The sequence below is a fragment of the Crotalus tigris genome, unplaced genomic scaffold (genome assembly GCF_016545835.1).
Source record: "Crotalus tigris isolate CLP2741 ecotype Arizona unplaced genomic scaffold, ASM1654583v1 scf7180000024153.1733885, whole genome shotgun sequence".
NCBI lineage: Eukaryota > Metazoa > Chordata > Lepidosauria > Squamata > Viperidae > Crotalus > Crotalus tigris.
This window is the reverse complement of record NW_024100414.1, coordinates 1565703-1583582: the sequence shown is the minus strand read 5'-3', so window position 1 is coordinate 1583582 and position 17880 is coordinate 1565703. Positions and strand designations below refer to the sequence as shown.

General features: G+C 43.6%; 1 protein-coding gene across 2 annotated transcripts in view; it reads right to left on the bottom strand.

The window, feature by feature from the left end:
* LMX1B (LIM homeobox transcription factor 1 beta) overlaps positions 1–17880 on the bottom strand; it is a 194210-nt gene that overhangs the window by 18861 nt on the left and 157469 nt on the right. For both annotated transcript variants that reach the window (XR_005554238.1, XR_005554240.1), the window contains one exon: positions 1205–1307. The gene's annotated coding sequence lies outside the window, so the exon portion shown is untranslated. The remainder of the gene's footprint in view (positions 1–1204; positions 1308–17880) is intronic.

Genomic DNA, 17880 nt, shown 5'->3' with positions numbered 1-17880 from the left:
GTGAAAGAGAAGGAAGAGGAGGAGGAGACTACAGCCTGTTTTGGATTTCTCATGGAGAACATGTCTTGCTCTTTCAGCCCTGTTCCAAATTCCCATTTCTTGGTAGTGCTAACCACGTTGCAGATCGGGCAAGAGGCACGATACTCGATTAAGGGAGCTTAGCCAAATATTATCATAAGTCAGATGAGGGTTTAACTCTATTATTCAGAGCTTTGCTTTTCAGGGGGGGGGGTCAAAAGTACAGCAGGACTTGGAGAAACACAAGGGCTGTTTTGAAACCAAATAATTACTCATCCTAAATGAATGTCTTACACAGCATACCAGCCATGGAAGATAGTACTTCAGTACATCGGAACAAGACCCACCAAGACTTCCTCCCCATACATCAGCCTCCCCCAAAGCTGCTGCCTTCCAGCTACGCTGGATTACAACTCCTACTACATCCCTTGAAGATTTCATGCCTACCCATGTTCACATTTTTCCCTTCAAAGATCTCCCATTGTTGTATACATCATGGAACACCTTCTGTACTACAGTCTTAAACACATCAACCCCAGGTCTCCATAGACCTCAGAATCAAGGACAGGAAGGGGAGGGGGAAGATTCAGCCCTCCCCATTTTGGGGTTACCACAACAGTCATGACCTCAACTTGAGGAACCTCTTAGGAAATGAATGATGAGCTGTACTTAAGATGAGACACCAACTCTCTGGGTTGCTCATTAATTTCAGAAGAAGACCCAGAAATTCAACAGTGGATTTTTTTTTTTTTTTTTGGTCAATGAACAAGAGAGCTGGAGGGCATGACCAGGAAGCCAACTCTTCGTAGACCTTCCAACTTGAGATGGATCACCCTAACTCTGACCTGGTTCAGTTGGACAACTTTTCCATTCTCCTGCTTGGGTTTCCTGCTCGAGCAGCGAGTTGGACTAGAAGACCTCCAGGGAACAGACTATTCTATGTTCTATGTCCTGGACCTATGGAAAGCTACAAAGATGGAACCAACGAAGGAGCTGGCCCCTGGCTCTGACAAAAGCTGGGAGGTGTGGAAACATCAAACCAACCAGAGTACGGCTTAGCCTGAACCCAGAAAATGTGTTCCTTGATTGGGTGCAACTGTAGAATTTTCCTAACGTTTGAGTTTGGACATTCAAACATAGTTCAGTAACTTTAGTGTGCACTTTAATCAATTTGACAGGAACCTACCTATTTTCTAGACATTTGGGACTTCGAATCCCATCGGTCTGAGTCCCAATCATCTGAAGAAGATTAGATAGCTCCTTTGCAGTTGTGAGAAGAAAAGGTCCATCTATCAAAAAAAGTGAATGAAAAAGTAAAAAAAAAAAGAATCACAGAAAGGCAGATACATTCCATATTGTTGTCTACAACAGGGGTCCCCAAACCCCAGTCCGTGGACCGGCCCCGGCCCACGGCATCCCAGAAACCGGTCCCAGCAAACAAGCAAAGCCCCATCCACAGGATGCAGGCAGCACACGAAACCAGGCACCCTCCAGTCCGTGGAAAAAACCTCTCTCCACAGAACCGGTCCCTGGTGCCCCAAAGGTTGTGGACCTCTGATCTACAAGGTCACCAAGGCTGAAGCTCAAGTTAATAGTTGTTTTTCTTCACCAGAAGGGGGCAGCCTTGTACGTCTCTTAGCCTCCGCAAAATTTTCTATTATTTAGTTAACTCTGGACGATATTATTAAGCAACCGTCTGTCTTACTTTTAACTTACATACGTAACTTTTCCTATCCAAGCCAATCAGACTGCCATAACTTGGAGTTGTTCGATGGGCAACATCAGAACTCTGATAAATTAATAGCTACAATTCTCACTAGGCGTAACTATAAACCTAGTTAAATGTAACCCTACGTTCTTACTGATCTGCAAATTAATAGTAACTGCTAACAGTGCATTATTGGTTATCATAATAAAGACACACACCTCAAACGACAAACACAGAGAGGCCAAATAAGAAACGAGCAGCTGGCTGGAAAGAGAAATAATTCTAGCAAGCCGAAGTTTTCAAACTCTACCCCAAACTCAGCTGCCCATCTTCAAACAAGAGCCTGGAGTTTTACTACTTACAAGAAAGGACTTGCTGATGTCCATTACTCACAAAAAGCCCTACTTCCCAACTGGAAATTTAACCTGGCCATTTCTCAAGGTGGTACTTGGTTCAGGTGATGCTGAAAGAGTGAAGGGAAACCTAAGGTTTCCGTGATAGTACTGAAAAACTGGGTGAGAACAGGAGTAGCGCACACACATGGCTTGTGCAGCCCGCTTGGAAATAGGCTATGGCCAGTAGTGGGCTGTGACCCAAGGGGTTGGGGAGCCCTGGACTAGAAGATCTCCAATGTCCCTTCCATCTGTTATTCTGTTACTTTCAGCATTGGAAGTGGTGTTGGCAAGGCTAAACTGTAGATTTTGCTTCTTGGTTAGTTATTTTGCAGGTGTTGATCCCTGATCTATGATGAATCGAACTATCTGATGTTGCTTTAGGCTCTCCGTCCTGTTATTCCTCAAAGCAGTTGACCGCAATGCCTTTGGCTTACAATCAAACTCAAAATTAGTCTAGCCAAGAATGCTATCAATTCTCTTAAGTCTTTCTGCTGGTTATTTGGGTGGGGGTGGGTGGGTGGGTGGGTGCAGCGTTGCAGAAAGGATTGAATGGAGATGCCGAGGGTTTCCCCGCAAAGTTTATTTTAATAAAGATGAACCTTTAGGGAAAAAAATGTGTTTCATTTGTGCGCCGAGGCTATCAAAATCTGATTATCTTTGTACGGTAGTTACAAGCATGTTATGTTGTAAGCGTAGGACTTGCTGGTGTTTGCTCAGATGTCCAACTGCCCTTTCATTCTAAACCTATTAGTTCATTTCTCTGCATAACTGTTTCCTAAAGATGTCTTGGAGAATTTTGAAAGGCAACATGCTTTTAATACTTTAATATCGGGCTTGATTTGTTACAGATTGCCCAGAAAAGTCAAATATCTATGACTCTATCTTGGGCTCTGTCTAAAGCTGGACTTCCGTGCGTGGCTCTCTGTGTCTGAAAATTTTTTCCAAGCTCCACAGTCTGTGAGCAGCTCAAGAAGCTTAGCTGAAATTCGAACCAGGTGCTTCCCAGGGTCTGCAAACCCACTGGCCTTCCTTTGGTCTGTTTGGAGAGCTTAGGAATCTTGGACAAGGAGAAAAGATTTCAGAAATAAGAATCTTTGCATCAGCCTGGGGAGATGGTTGACTTCCAAACAATGTCCTGCCAGGAAAGCAGATTAGAGATGTTGGGGAAGTGAATCAAGCCATGGTTAGGGAAGGAATAGTTCTCTGGATGGGGCAAAGTGATCAGGGAAATGAAAAAAAATATTTCAAGGTGTAGCTTAATAAGCAGGAAACCTGTTCCAACCTAAGGGAGCTACCATTGAGGTGCATGGTTGCAATCTCCTCCTTCTCCATATCTTCCTTCTCCTCCTTCTTCTCCTTCTCCTCCTTGACCTTTTTCTCTTTCTCCTTCTACTATTGTCTATCTTCTCCTTTACCACCGCCTTCTCCATATCTTCCTTCTCCTTCTCCTCCTTCTTCTCCTTCTCCTCCTTGACCTCTTTCTCTTTCTACTCATTGTCTATCTTCTCCTTCACAACTGCCTTCTCCATATCTTCCTTCTCCTCCTTGACCTCTTTCTCTTTCTCTTTCTACTCATTGTCTATCTTCTCCTTCACAACCGCCTTCTCCATATCTTCCTTCTCCTCCTCCTCCTCCTCCTCCTCCTCCTTCCCAGATTTAGGTTTTGATATCCCATGGATGAAAAAATTCATGAATGTAAGGTATGAATGAAACATTTGTTACCCAGCTTTTCTGGCCCAAATCTAGCTTTTACAGTTTGAAATTCCTTCCCTCAGTGAGTTTATGTTGGCTTTCTCCTTGTTCACTATTATACAGTACCAGTTCCATTTCCAATTCCCAGTTTCTTTTCTTTTTTAAAAAAATGATCCATGACCTTTATTATTTTTTCCCCCACCCCCACAAAATTCCCTTCTACATATTTTCATTTCTGATCGGGATGTTCCGTGTATATTAGCAGATGCAAAAATACGCCAGCTAACCAAAGACCTGAATTCAGTACAAAACTCTCCAATTCTTCAAGCGCATGGAGATCTCCATTTCATCTAAATTTAGTTGACATATTTTATTTCTCCTTCTGCCTCTTACTTCATTTAATGCTAAGAACTGCCCATAAATGGTCCATAAATGGTTTTCGCTGGTCCCAATGTGCTGCAGAGATCTAACAGTTAATTTAGAGCTACTGAATCGGAGGAACAGCCTGTCCTACTGTTTAAACCACAAATTATAATTGTTTCATAGGTGGGTAATGTTCCCCCTCCAGCTACCCTCAGCTGGAAAGACAAGTCAGGCTTTAAAAATGAAAGCATGGGCTTAACATGCTGAGGGAACCATTGCCAAAAGTCAAGGAGCAGAGTGGCGTGCATCTGACGAGTGGGGAAAACTATTTAGCAGGCAGACACGATGGCGAGCTGATCTGGGGAGATGGTTCTCGGGAACTGGCGAAGCCATCCTCCCGCAGTTAAATCTAAGCCATTAATCCACGTTAAAAGGAAAGGAAAGAGAGAGGAAGAAAGGAGAAAGAGAATGAAAAGAGAAGGGAAGAGAGAGGGAAAGGAAGAGAACCAGGAAGGAGAGAGAAGGAAAGCAAAGTGACAGCCAAAGGAAACAATTGTACTTGGGTATCTTGAAATGTGATGTTTATAATGGGAGATAGAGGAGAATTGGGAGGATGTGACTAGAAAGTTGCAATCCACTCTCAGATCAAGCAGTGCCCACAAATATTAGATGGAAACACCCCCCCCCCTTAAAGAAACTAGTGTGAAGATCTGGAAATTGCTGCTCAAAACAATTCCAGGACAAGAAATGCAGATAAACGTGCCTGCTGGTATTCAATGCTGCCTTTTAGAAACAAATAAATATCTAAAGTGATACAGAAATGGGTCCGAGTAGAAGAATTAGAGATCAAGCCTGAAGATCCGATGCACAACTTAAGTAGATTCACCGATTCGGGGGCAAATTCCAAAGGACGGTGACCTACAACTCAAGATTTGCACCTCAACCACTTTTGCCCTCCGAGATCATTCTGCTTTATTCAGCCTCCTTGCTTCTTGGCCAAGGATGGCTTAGCGTGATAGCCACATTTTGTCCTACCCGGGTTTTTCTTTTTCTCCCTGGCCGAGATGGATGTAGGAGATGATGGCTTGGGGAAAAAAAAAAAAAACCCTGTCCACTGCAATCAATACTCTACACTCACAGGGGAAAAGCTATCAATAGGCCAGGAGAAATCAAGCGGAATCCATGGCTTAATGCAATTTAAGAAAGGGTTTGATTTACGGGACGGTAGAATCCTGAGGTTTGCTGAATCGTTCTTTAAATAATTTAGCAGCTTCCAAGGTGCACATTTGCAGGGGCTCCTCGGTGGCCTGTTCACCATCCATTGGGGGCAACAGGCTACTCTCCAGGATTGGCCTCCTGCTTGACAGATTGGTCACTTTGGGTTGGCAATAAAAGCAGCACAATCAAGTCCTGGCTATTTCTCTCTTCCTCTCTCTTCCTCCGTCTCTCCCCCCTTTCTGCATTAGATACTATAAAAAGAAGGATTAGAAAAGAGATTCAGAGACGCTCAAGAGATTTAAGCCATTCTTCTGCAGAATGCCAACGTCCTCGGAGTGGAAATTAAAGGCGGCCTGTCCCCACCGCTTTGCTAAAGCTCTTTTTTCTCCCCCCCCCTCCAAGTGAGAACTCTGGTGAATTAGGGTGGACGTTTTTAGCCTTTTTTTATTTGAAGCATGGGGGCCCTTATCCTGCCAATGCGAACAATCAGCAGTATTGTAGCCAAATTTCAGCCGTGTAATTTTGGGAAGAGTTGGGGAGTCCATAAAAAAAGGAGCTGGAGATGATTTTCAAGTTGTATATTATCCCTGAAAGCACCCTGTGAGGTAGACCCCCGTCGTGCTTGTTTTATAAACTAAACTCTTCATCGCTCAAAGTCAAGACATGACAGCTTTTTTTCTTTTCCTGCAAGGGCTGATGGGAAGAGAACTACTACTTCTTCTTCTTCTTCTTCTTCTTCTTCTTCTTCTTCTTCTTCTTCTTCTTCTTCTTCTTCTTCTTCTTCTTCTTCTTCTTCTTCTTCTTCTTCTTCTTCTTCTTCTTCTTCTTCTTCTTCTTCTTCTTCTCCTTCTCCTTCTTCTTCCTCCTCCTCCTCCTCCTCCTTCTTCTTCTTTTTCCTCCTCCTCCTCCTCCTCCTCCTTCTTTTGGCTACCCATGGCTATTCAACTGGATGGTTGTATCCCAAACCACAAGCAACACTCCGACACTTTTAAACATTAGCTGTTGAGAAGAAACCAAGGATCAGGGCATCTGGTTGTCCAAACATCTGGCCAGCCGTTGTGTGAGACAGGCTGTTGAATTAACTTCGATTGGCTCTGTAAGCACTGTGTGTACAACACAAGATATGCAATGGCAGCGTGTGATAAATCTGACTCTCCAAAGAGAAGGATTCCCCTGGAGAACAAGAATAAAAAGGTCTATGGAGATTCTCAGCCATCCAAGTCATGGTTGTTCCAAAGGTGCTTTTTTCCCCCCAGCAGTTCCAAGAAGGTTCCACTCCCATTTGCACTATTTAGGGCACAGACAAACCTCCAAGTGGCTTCAACGACTCTCAGGAAGAGTACTAACATCCAGAGGACTGCGTGGAATATAAATCCTTCCATTCTCTGCCATTTAGTCAGAACCGATGAGAAGCGAAACGTCTTCAAGGGAAAAACCAAGAAAGTCCCGTTGCTTTTTTTGAAAGAAGAAGAAAAAAAAAGCACCTTTGGGACAGGAATAAAAGTGAAAGTGACCTGCCTCAACGCTTCCTCTGTACAATCTGAGCCAAGGAGAGGAACAAGCAGAAGGACGATCCAAGTTACAGATCTACGGAGCGGTGCATCTGCTAATGGTTAAGCTGCTGTCACTTGTCTGCGGCAGAGATGGAAAAAGCTCTGTAGCTGGAGGGAGCCCCTTCCCACCCCCGCCTGCCGCCCGTCTTTTTTCTCCGATATGTAAAAAAAAAAAAAAAATTGTAAACTTTTGATTCTCTCTCTCTCTGTTTCTCTAAGACTCTGGCTGTGTTTACAGGACCTTGACTTGAACTCCACAAGTCTTTGTCGAGCGAAGGTATGTTGGGCAGGAGAAGAGACCATTTGGCAGGGGAAAGCTTCAAGGAAAAAAACCTGAAGTCTTTCTACTGTTGGAGTTGCTTTTCAACCTCCATCAAGACCTTGGATCTGGTCCACTGTAGAGATTCCGAGGATAAACATAGCATAGGTGGGAAGTATTGGAAGGACTGTTTTTTCGGTTGCCCCTAGAAATAAGTCAGTATTACTTGACTAATAACTACAGGAAGGTTTACTTGTGCTCAGAACCAAGATGGAGCGAAACCCATCCTTCCTACAATCAGAATTTTGCTCGCCATAGATTCCCTACAAATTGGGACATTTAGAGTTTAGAATGAATGAGAAATAGAGAAAAAAAGCTGTAGATTCATTCAAGAGTACCTCGATCCCAAATAATACCTGGATGGTATCCCCTGATAAACCAGAATGTCATAAATCATAGAACTGTAGAATCATAGAATCACAGAATTAATCATGGAATCATAGGGCTGGAACGGAGCTTGGAGATCTTCTAGTCCAACTCCATGCCCAAGACAGGAGATCCTTATAGCATCCTGGACAAAGGGTTGTCCAGTCTCTTCTTGAAAACTTCCAGTGATGGAGCACCCACAACTCCAGGAGGCAAGCTGTTCCACTGATTAATTGTTCTCACTGTTGGGAAATTCTTCCCTATTTCTAGACTGTCTCTATCTTTCTCTGTGTGTGTTGAACTTCCTGTTGTTTCTTATTTGGTCCTCAGATGCCATGGAGAATAAACTGTTGCTTCCTCCTTGTGAGCTAATTTTTTTTTTCAATTTAGGCTGTTGGGGCAACCCAGTCATTGTAGCGAGGAAGCCAAACTTAAGGATTTGGGACAGGGATAAATGACACATGGGCTACGTAAGTAGACCATCTGTTCACAGCTCCCTTCCAGCATCCTTCCCTGTTGCCCCAAAAGCCAGGAACTGTGGGGCATTGTGATCTGCATTCTTCGGAGGATCACAAGCGTTCGCCTTGGTGTTTTGCCAGAGATGTTCTCCAAGCAACCAAGAAGAGCAAAGTAATCAGACATTTCAATTCGCACAAGCGCAGCTGCTTATTGTGTTTGGCGTGGTTTCCTTCGCTCCATTCATCAGCTTGAAAAATGTTCATCTGGAGATTACTTGAATTTCATTTGTGCTCTAACCCACCATCTCAAACTTGTTGAACTCTAAGTGAAAACAAACAAACAAAAGAAAAAAAAAACGTTCAGGGAGCTTTTGTGAGGCTGATGGAGTATCTGTGATTCTTCCGTGGCTTTTTAAGCAGAAGAGATCCAGGTTTTGTGTTTTGTTTTTTTTAAAAAAACAGAGTCAAGATTGCTTAACAAGCTATTTTTCTGAAGAAATCTGATTCCTGTTTTTTCCCCTCTCGTCTGCTCAAATAGGAGTGTATAATATTTATTTATTTTGGGGGGGATTTTGGTGACTCTTTGATATTTGAAGACAGTCATCTCCTGTGTGGGTGGAGCCAGGAAAAAAAAAAAGCTAAATGAGATAGAAGTTTGATCAATTAAATAAAACTAGCCACCTACAATGAAGCTGAAGCTCAAATACTTTGGCCATCAAATGAGTTCCAATTTCATTGGAAATTCAAGCTAGGGATGATCAGGTACGAATGTCGCTTTATAAAGCAGGAACAGACATATTCTTAGAGGCTATACCCATTAACAGTCATTAAATACTTCCATGTTCAGGACTGCATCTTTTTGAATAACACATCTTGGAAGGAACCAAGAGAACAACAGAACTTTGGACAAATATAATGAAAGAGGCTTCAGCCCTTATGGTGCTAGAGAAGACTCCTGCGAGTCCCTTGGACTGCAAGGCGTTCAAACCGGTCAGTCCTAGAAGAGATCAACCCCGACTGCTCTTTAGAAGACCAGATCCTGAAGTTGAAACTCAAATACTTTGGCCACCTAATGAGAAGGAAGGACTCACTGGAGAAGGGCCTAATGCTGGGAAAGATTGAGGGCAATAGAAGAAAGGGACGACAGAGAATGAGATGGCTGGATGGAGTCACTGAAGCAGTAGGAGTGAGCTTAAATGGACTCCAGAAGATGGTAGACCTGGAGGAACGTTGTCCATGGGGTCGCGATGGGTCGGACACGACTTCGCAATTAACAACAACAACAATGAAAGAGGCAAGACATCAAAGGTCCAAGCTTTCCACCAATTTTAAAAGGACCTTTTAAAAGGTCCATGGGGTCATGAAGAGTGGGACACATGAACAACTGCACTTCAATGGCAACATTTTGCTTGACTTCGCTTCGCCAATGAGATGGGCAACCTCTACATTTAATAAATAAAGAAATCGTGAGATTTCGGGACCCCTCCTTTGGGGAAAAAAGATTTTAAGGAAGGCCACATCCATAAAACAGCTTCAGACGTTGTTTCGGTCTAGTTGCTGTCTTTTGTTCCTTGTTCTTGGAGAATACAAGCTTACTATCTCTGTCTTCTTTCACAAGATGGAAGACGTAACAAGGGATTACAGATTTTATCACCTTAGCTGAGGGGGCTGACAAAGGCCCTTTGAGTTGGGTCATCCCAGTTGCCCGTCCAACTTTCTTGAACCTCTTCCCACAGGTAGTTTTGTGCAACATTTTGTCATTGCGGGTGCTTTTTCCTCACACTAAGACGGGATCTGGTTTTGGAGACTTGGATGGAAGCCCAGGAAACTTTTCAGGGTTTTAAAAACTCCAGCCTGATCCAGGTGTGTTTGCAGCTGGAGGGCAGTCACCTGTTCAGAGCAACTGTAACCCCTGTTGGCTTCCTTTTATCTGAAAGGGCTTTTTTTTTTTTTTTTTGCATCAAACGAGGAGGAGGAGGAGGAGGAGGAGGAGGAGGAGGAGGAGGAGGAGGAGGAGGAGGAGGAGGAGGAGGAGGAGGAGGAGAAAAAAAGAAAGAAAGATCAGGTTGGATGTGCCAGAGGCTTTCCCGGGGTGAATCAGCCACTCTGAAAGAAAAGCTCTGCATGGGCTCAGAGGTAATCTTCTGTTTTTCCCACTTCATTTAAAACCTACGTAGCATGGGAGTGGAAGCCCTCAAGGTGGAACTCAGGGGCTCTGGTTTTTCTGAATGGGACGGAGGAATTTGGCGGCAGCACCGAATCCAATTGGACACTCGTCTGGATGGGGCTAATTGGGACTCATAGCCCCGTGTTCAAATGCCCTTTTCTTCCTTGCTGAATTGGGGCAACGGAGTGGAATTGCCTCTCCAGCTTGTTTTGATGACTTGAAGTGGATTAGAGAGGATCGGCCAGGCCTATTAAGTCATGCTGTTTTCTCTGAATTTCCTCCCCCCCTCCCTCCCTCCCTGCTTTAAAGTAGGCTGCTGTGCCAGCTTCCCAAGTTTTGGGATTTGTTTAAAATGTTGTGGAGCTCACTGTATTGGCAAAGATGGTTCAAGCAGCACTAGCTGCTGAAAAATTTACTTTCTGGGGCTTTTTTTTTAAAAAAAAAAAAAAACCGCATGGATCCATGTCCTTCTAAGAAAGTCAGAAATGGAGTTAATCAGGATTTGTAATGAAATAAATGCCGCCTCCTCCTCCTCTTCCTCCCTCTTCTTCTCCTCCTCCTTTCTTTCTTTCTTTCTTTCTTTATTTATTTTTTTCTTTCCTTCTTTCCTTCTTTCTTCTTCTTCTTCTTCTTCCTCTTCTTCTCCTCCTCCTCTTTCTTTCTTTCTTTCCTTCTTCTTCTTCTTCTTCTTCTTCTTCTTCTTCTTCTTCTTCTTCTTCTTCTTCTTCTTCTTCTTCTTCTTCTTCTTCTTCTTCTTCTTCTTCTTCTTCTTCCTCTCCTCCTCCTCCTCCTCCCCCCCAGTCAAGGAGAAATCTGACTTAGAACTAAGAGAAATTCCCTAACACTTAGAACAATAAACCAACAGAAAGGCTTTCCTTTAGAAGTTGTGGGTGTTCCAACATTGGAGGTTTTTAAGAAGAGACTGGATCACTACTTTTTCTGGAATGGTGTAGGGTCTTCTGCTTGAGAATAGGGCTGGACTGGAAGACCTCCAAGGTCCCTTCCAATTCTGTTATTCTATAATTAGGATAAGATGTTCCAGAGGGTTGGGGCCAGAGAAGAGAAGGCCTTTTTCCAAGACTCAGCCCAAATTCCTTGCCTGACAGGGTCCACAGAAGGCCCCTGGGGTGGGTCAATCCCACGGAGTCCACCCTACATTGTCAACACTCATTCAGTGATGGTGTCTTATAGAGAATCTAGGTCCAAGAAGGCATTACTTGCAAGCTGGATTCTGCTTTTACCAGCACGACTGGATGCAGCATAATGTGTGAACTGGTTCAAGTCGTGAATAACTGGAGCTCAGCTTGTATTTTGACGCTTCCTCTAGTAGGGGGGAAGCAAAGGGGTGGATGTCTCAGCCTACATTATTTCCAATCAGTTTTTTTTTCTTTCATTCAAACCCAACGTGGCCTCCTACGAGAAACCCAGATCTTTCTTCCCCCGTTTCTTCCCCCAGACGATCGCGCTTTCGTTCCCATTTTGTTTTTAGAAAGCACTCGTTCAGACATAACAATGCAGCAGCGTCCAAGGTCCCTTCTCAGCAGGAGGTCTGGATAAGTTCATTAGTGGACGATCGGAGCCAGAATTCAGGTTTGGCTTGAGAATTCCAGGGTGGGCCTGGATCTAATCTCAATCACATGGCGTGGGTTCCAACATGTGGGCTGAATTTGGGAAGGTGGGTTTGGAAAGGGCTGAGATGATGGAGCAATAGGGCAAGGGTTCCTCCCTGAAGCCACCTAAGATGCTCAGCTTCCTCAAGTAAAACAGTACCCCTGTCCCGGGCAGATTGATCTCAGCAGGGCGACGTCCAATACTTCTAGATCAATAAACAGGGGCAGGCTGGTTTATCTCATTTCCCAGAAAACACCTTGGTGGTCGTATGGAGAAGGAAAATTGCTTGGAATTTCTTTCATTTGGGCAAACATCTCATCCGCCTTGGATAGAACGGCTTTGACCCCCCCCCAATACAGTAGCAAAAGTTCAAGAGAATAAAATGAAGCCACGGAACAGAGGGAAAAAAACAAAACCTCGAACCAATTGGGGTCTTTTAGAGTGCGTGCTTTCGGTAAGCATGATATAAAGGCCTGGTTCTGACAGAATGTTGGGATTGAAACAACCGACTCGTCCGCTTGTGTGTCTACAAGCCAAATAAGTTGTGATGGAGGACAGCTGGGCAAATCAGATGTCATTTGGCTTCACACTGATTTGCCATTTGTGTCCCTTTCTACTTCCACTCTGCTGTTTTAAACACCGGGCGAGAAATTTTTTGGCTTCATGGTCCACTTTGGCAGTGGGGGTTCCCCCCCTCTAATATTTGTATTTCTTCACTTTGTAAACTATCTCCCACTCATTAGCCTCTTAGGTCTATGAAGTGCCTGTTTTCCTACCCTTAGCTTTGCTTCTAATGGAGCTGCCTCACAACATCTGGACAAGGGAGGCCACCAGCTCAACTGATATATTCAAGAAGACAGGTGTTACATTTCCACTTAGAAGCTTGTGTCCAATCACACTTGGCCAATAAATCTGTTCTGTTCTCTTCTGTCTTGTCCTGTCTTGTCCTGTCCCATTCCTTTCTCTTCTCTTCTCTTCTCTTCTCATCATCCAATCTCTTCCCAAATGCAAGGCCATTTTCCATCACTCCTCAGAGGCTGATGCCAGGCTGGGCATCAGCACTAAATAGCCTTGGACAGCTCCAGAGCACAGCTCCTAACACTGGACAAATTCAACATCTCCTTGGCTTGCCAGGCCTGCCTATGGAAGCCCATCCACCCAATAATATTTAGGTGCTATCCTTTATATTCAACCTAACAGCTCAGTGCAGCCTTCATCCCCTCCATTTCACACCACCCTAAGTAGCGACAGTTGTGAGATAGATTGAGAGGCACTGGCCCAAAAGCATCATTGAGGTCTCATGGCTGGGAGGTGAACCTGGATCCATTAGATCCACTAGAGCCAGTTTGGTCTGGTGGTTAAGATGTTGACATAGAAACCAGGAGACAGTGAGTTCTAGTCCCGCCTTAAGCATGAAAGCCAGCTGGGTGACTTTGGGCCAATCACCAGGAGACGGTAAGTTCTAGTCCCACCTTAGGCCTAAAAGTCAGCTGGGTGACTTTGGGCCACATGCACCTCTCAACTGCCACTGAGTTCAAGTCCACGTTGCTCCTAGGGGGAAAAAAACCCTCTTCAAATTTTCTTCCCTGGCAGAGTAGCTCAAAAGCAAATCCATTTATTAACTGATAGAAAAAACAAAATGCAAGAGAAATGGTTTGTGGGGCACGTCAGGTCCCTCCGCAGAGCTACTTAGCTCGGCTTAAGTCATAACATGACAGCCGACCCTTGAAAGGGATCCCGGAAAGTTTCCCCACCTCTGATCCCCAGCAGCGACAATTTCACTTGGCTGCTTGCGGGTCTCAGGTTTCCCTTGCTTAGACTGATTTCAGCCTGGGCTCTCTCGACTCTGGCTGTATAGTTCGAAAACAAAAACCGCATGGCACATCAGCAGGAGCCTGGGCGAGGTTGAACAGCCGTGTTGACCTTCCCATCAAAGGAGAATGTCTCTGGCCCTGGCTGAGCTTGAAGGGAGCTTGTTTGAACTTAACTATGTCAAAATATCAGTCAGTGGAACAACCTGAAGAAAGCTCTCCCACGGCTTGTGGGCACTGGGGGGGGGGGAGAAACTCCTTTTTTCCTGCCCGTCCTCCCCGTTTGGGGCTGCAGGCGGAAGCGATTGAGAGGCAGTGTTGGATGGGAAAGCCCTCCTCCCCCCAAATGGTCCAGAAATTTAAGCAAAAAGGGGTCCGCGTTGAGTGGAGGAAAAAAAAGCCAAAAGCACCACAAAACTACGTGCGTAATTTTTTGTTTCAATCACATCCCGTCCAGTTGTGTGTCCTCTGCATTCGTTGTGTGAACCAGACCCTTCAGGCGGACTAGACACCGTATCAGTGTGACTTTTGTGCTCTTATCACCCCCCACCGTGACCGTGGGGGATACCGTAACTGTCGCAAGTGTGATAAACGGTCCTAAGTCACTTTTCCAGCGCCGTTGTAACTTTGAACGATCACTAAATGAACTGGTGTAAGTCAAGGACTTGTCTGTATCTGGTCAGGCCATCTGAAAAGACCAGGTCATTATGAAGGTCTCAGGTTAATCCTCTGCCTCAATATGGGATAGATCAGAGCCTCAGCTTGTATGAATTCAGTTCGGAGGTTTAATTCAGTTGAATCTTCAGGATTTCCAAATCACTTCAAGATTTGCATGGACAGAACGGGCTGCTTTCCTAACCGAGTCAGGGATTTTGATGATCCAAATCTAATTGATTTGACTCTTTCAATCAGCGCAGATGGAATTGGCTCGGTTTTCCGAAGCAAATAAATGTTTTGAATTAGATCAAGCCTCGTTCGGTCAGAACTGTGCCTCTCCCCGCTCCCCAAAAGTCATTCCTATGAAAGACACAATAAATTAAAAGGCCCTGCTCTGTGGCTCCTTAATCAAGTCTCACTTCTGGTAGCTTGCAGAATCCAAGATGTCAAAAGAGGCATTTGAGAAGGGGACATATATATGTATATATTTGGGGTGGGGGTGGGGCGCACATCATTCCATGTCCTTTTTCCTTTTGATGAATATAATAGAATAGAGTAGAGTAGAATGGAATAATGACAGAATAGAATAGAATGGAATGGAATGGAATGGAATGGAATAGAAAAGAATAGAGTAGAGTAGAGTAGAGTAGAGTAGAGTAGAATAGAATAGAATAGAAAGATAGAGAAGAATAGAATAGAATAGAATAGAATAGAATAGAAAGGAATTGAATAGGAATAGAATAACAGAGTCGGACACAACTGGATGGATAACATCATCCTAATCATCACCGCACTTATGACCACTATTAATTTCTCAGTTTTCCCAAAATTGTAGTCCTTTGACTACTTGTCCTTTGCAGAAGGAAACATCTCTCTGTCCCAGTCACCCAGCTTTGCTCAGCTTTGCAAGGAATCACGAGTCCTTCTCCCCTCCCTGTCAAAGCCCCCCTCTCCTCCCCAAATGGCCCAGTGTGGCAGTTGCCTCATTGACAACCATCCTCCGGAATAGCACGGGGGAGATATTTCACCAAGCTCCCTATCCACAATGCAATAAACCTCTATCGCTAACACAGCACAAGATTGGTAATGCTTTAATAGCTAATTACAGGCAGGAGACATGTTGGACACAGCGAAAAGCCCATTTTACTACCTGCACCTGATAAATATCTCAGCAAAGGAGCTGCTTTCCCAAGCAAAACTTAATTCCGCGCATCCCTGGAACCAAACCGTTTGAAGGGTCTCCCGTGATAAATTTAATACTGACGGTAATACTTAGATGAATCTTTTCTCACCGGCTCCTCTCGCTAAGTGTGGTCTCGCCTGACAAATAAGGAGAGCTGGCCCTTTTCTGTGCAAAAGGAAAGCTCCGTTTATTGGAAATTTCTCCTCGCCTTTCCCTGTGCACTCTTTACGCAGTTCTAAAATGGATTTGGATGGGTTTAACGCAGGGAAGATGGGCCGTTAGGCCTCAAGGCCATAATGCAATCTGCAAACTTCACATTTCCAGCTAGAGAAGATTTCTGGGTCTTCCAGATTTTGAGACTATAATTCTGGGCCACGAAACACACAGAAGCTACAAAAGGACCCCCTTTTGATACCAGTTGGGTATCAAAACATTTGCAAGAAAACAGCCAATCTCAGGGAGCATCAAGGACCCCACAGTCCTTTTCTTCTTCCTCTTCCTCCTCCTCTCCACACACTCTTCTAGCACTGATGAGGTTACCTAGCTGGGTAATGAAATGTCTGCAAGAAAACAACCAAGCTCAGAGAGCGCCAAGGATCCTATACTCAACTATCCTGTTGCTTGCTTTGTGACTTGGTGTGCCCGCGTCTCCTGCAAGCTTTTGAGTTTTTCAAAAAAGCCCCACTTTTCTGTGTCTTTGTGAAAATGGGTGTCTCGAGGGATATTGTCTTGGGCTAGGGTTTCATCCCTGGAAGCTGTTGAGACCTAATTAGATTTTATTGCAGGATGGGGTCAATTACAGGTTGATAATTAGGTGCTGACAGTCGACAGGCAAATACCACTGCAAAACAATTACAGGAGGAGCAGCTGAGCTTTTTTGGGGGGGGGGGAAGAACCAAAATCAAAATATGAAGGGAAGAGGAAAAATAGAAACCTTTCAAGAGGATTCTTTGGAAACTTACAAAGAATTGATATTGGAGAACCTTTATGAATTGGCAAAAGACAAGACAATGGATGCATTCATGACAATGGGTGACAAGGGACCCATTTATTCATTAATGTCCCGTTAATCTTGCTTTTATTTAGTGTGCTATTATGATTTATGCTATTAGCTTATTTAGTATCCTACAGACTACATCTTACAATTTTTGATGATTGTAATTGATGATTATGATCATGATTTATCACTTGTTGCTTGTATTGAGAGCTTATGCACCAGAGACAAATTTCTTGTGTGTCCAGTCACATTTGACCAATAAAGAATTCTATTCTATTCTATTCTATTCTATTCTATTCTATTCTATTCTATTCTATTCTATTCTATTCTACTCTACTCTACTCTACTCTACTCTATTCTATTCTTACTCTACTCTACTCTATTCTTACTCTTTTCTATTCTATTCTATTCTATTCTATTCTATTCTATTCTATTCTATTCTATTCTATTCTTACTCTATTCTTACTCTATTCTATTCTATTCTACTCTACTCTACTCTATTCTTACTCTATTCTATTCTATTCTATTCTATTCTATTCTATTCTATTCTACTCTACTCTACTCTACTCTACTCTACTCTACTCTACTCTATTCTATTCTATTCTATTCTATTCTATTCTTACTCTATTCTTACTCTATTCTATTCTATTCTACTCTACTCTACTCTATTCTTACTCTATTCTATTCTATTCTATTCTATTCTATTCTATTCTATTCTATTCTATTCTATTCTATTCTATTCTACTCTACTCTACTCTACTCTACTCTACTCTACTCTATTCTATTCTATTCTATTCTATTCTATTCTATTCTATTCTATTCTATTCTATTCTATGAAGGGCAGCTTTCTGGATTTTAATAGGAGAAAAGAAAGCATGGAGGGAAGGATGAAAAGAAGGTATAACACTTCAGATAAATCAAGAGGACTCCCGCAAGGTGAGAACATATCCACCTCAGCCAGAGGCTGACATGCCTGGAGATTTAAACTGATTAACTTTGGGCTTCTCTCACTCCCCCAGACCCTGAGCCTTGCTGGCTACAAGTTGAAGCAGACAAAGAGACTATTTCAGCGCCCTCTTTCTCCTTCAAAATATCACTTTTATCCCAGTAAATAATACCAGCCATTGTCTGCTTAGGAGCCTCTCCCTCCCTCTGCTCAAATCATCTCAAGAAGTTCTTAGTGTCTGTTGTAATTCCATCAATAACTCAGCCTGGGATAAGTCTGGACAGTTCATCACTGTTGATGGGATTCAAATTTCCAACTACGATTCTCTCCAAACTGCCTTGGAAAGGAAAAAGCAAGTCCTGTAAAAAGGCTACCAAGGATGACAAAAGCAGACACGTTCCCCTTCTGAAATCCCAGA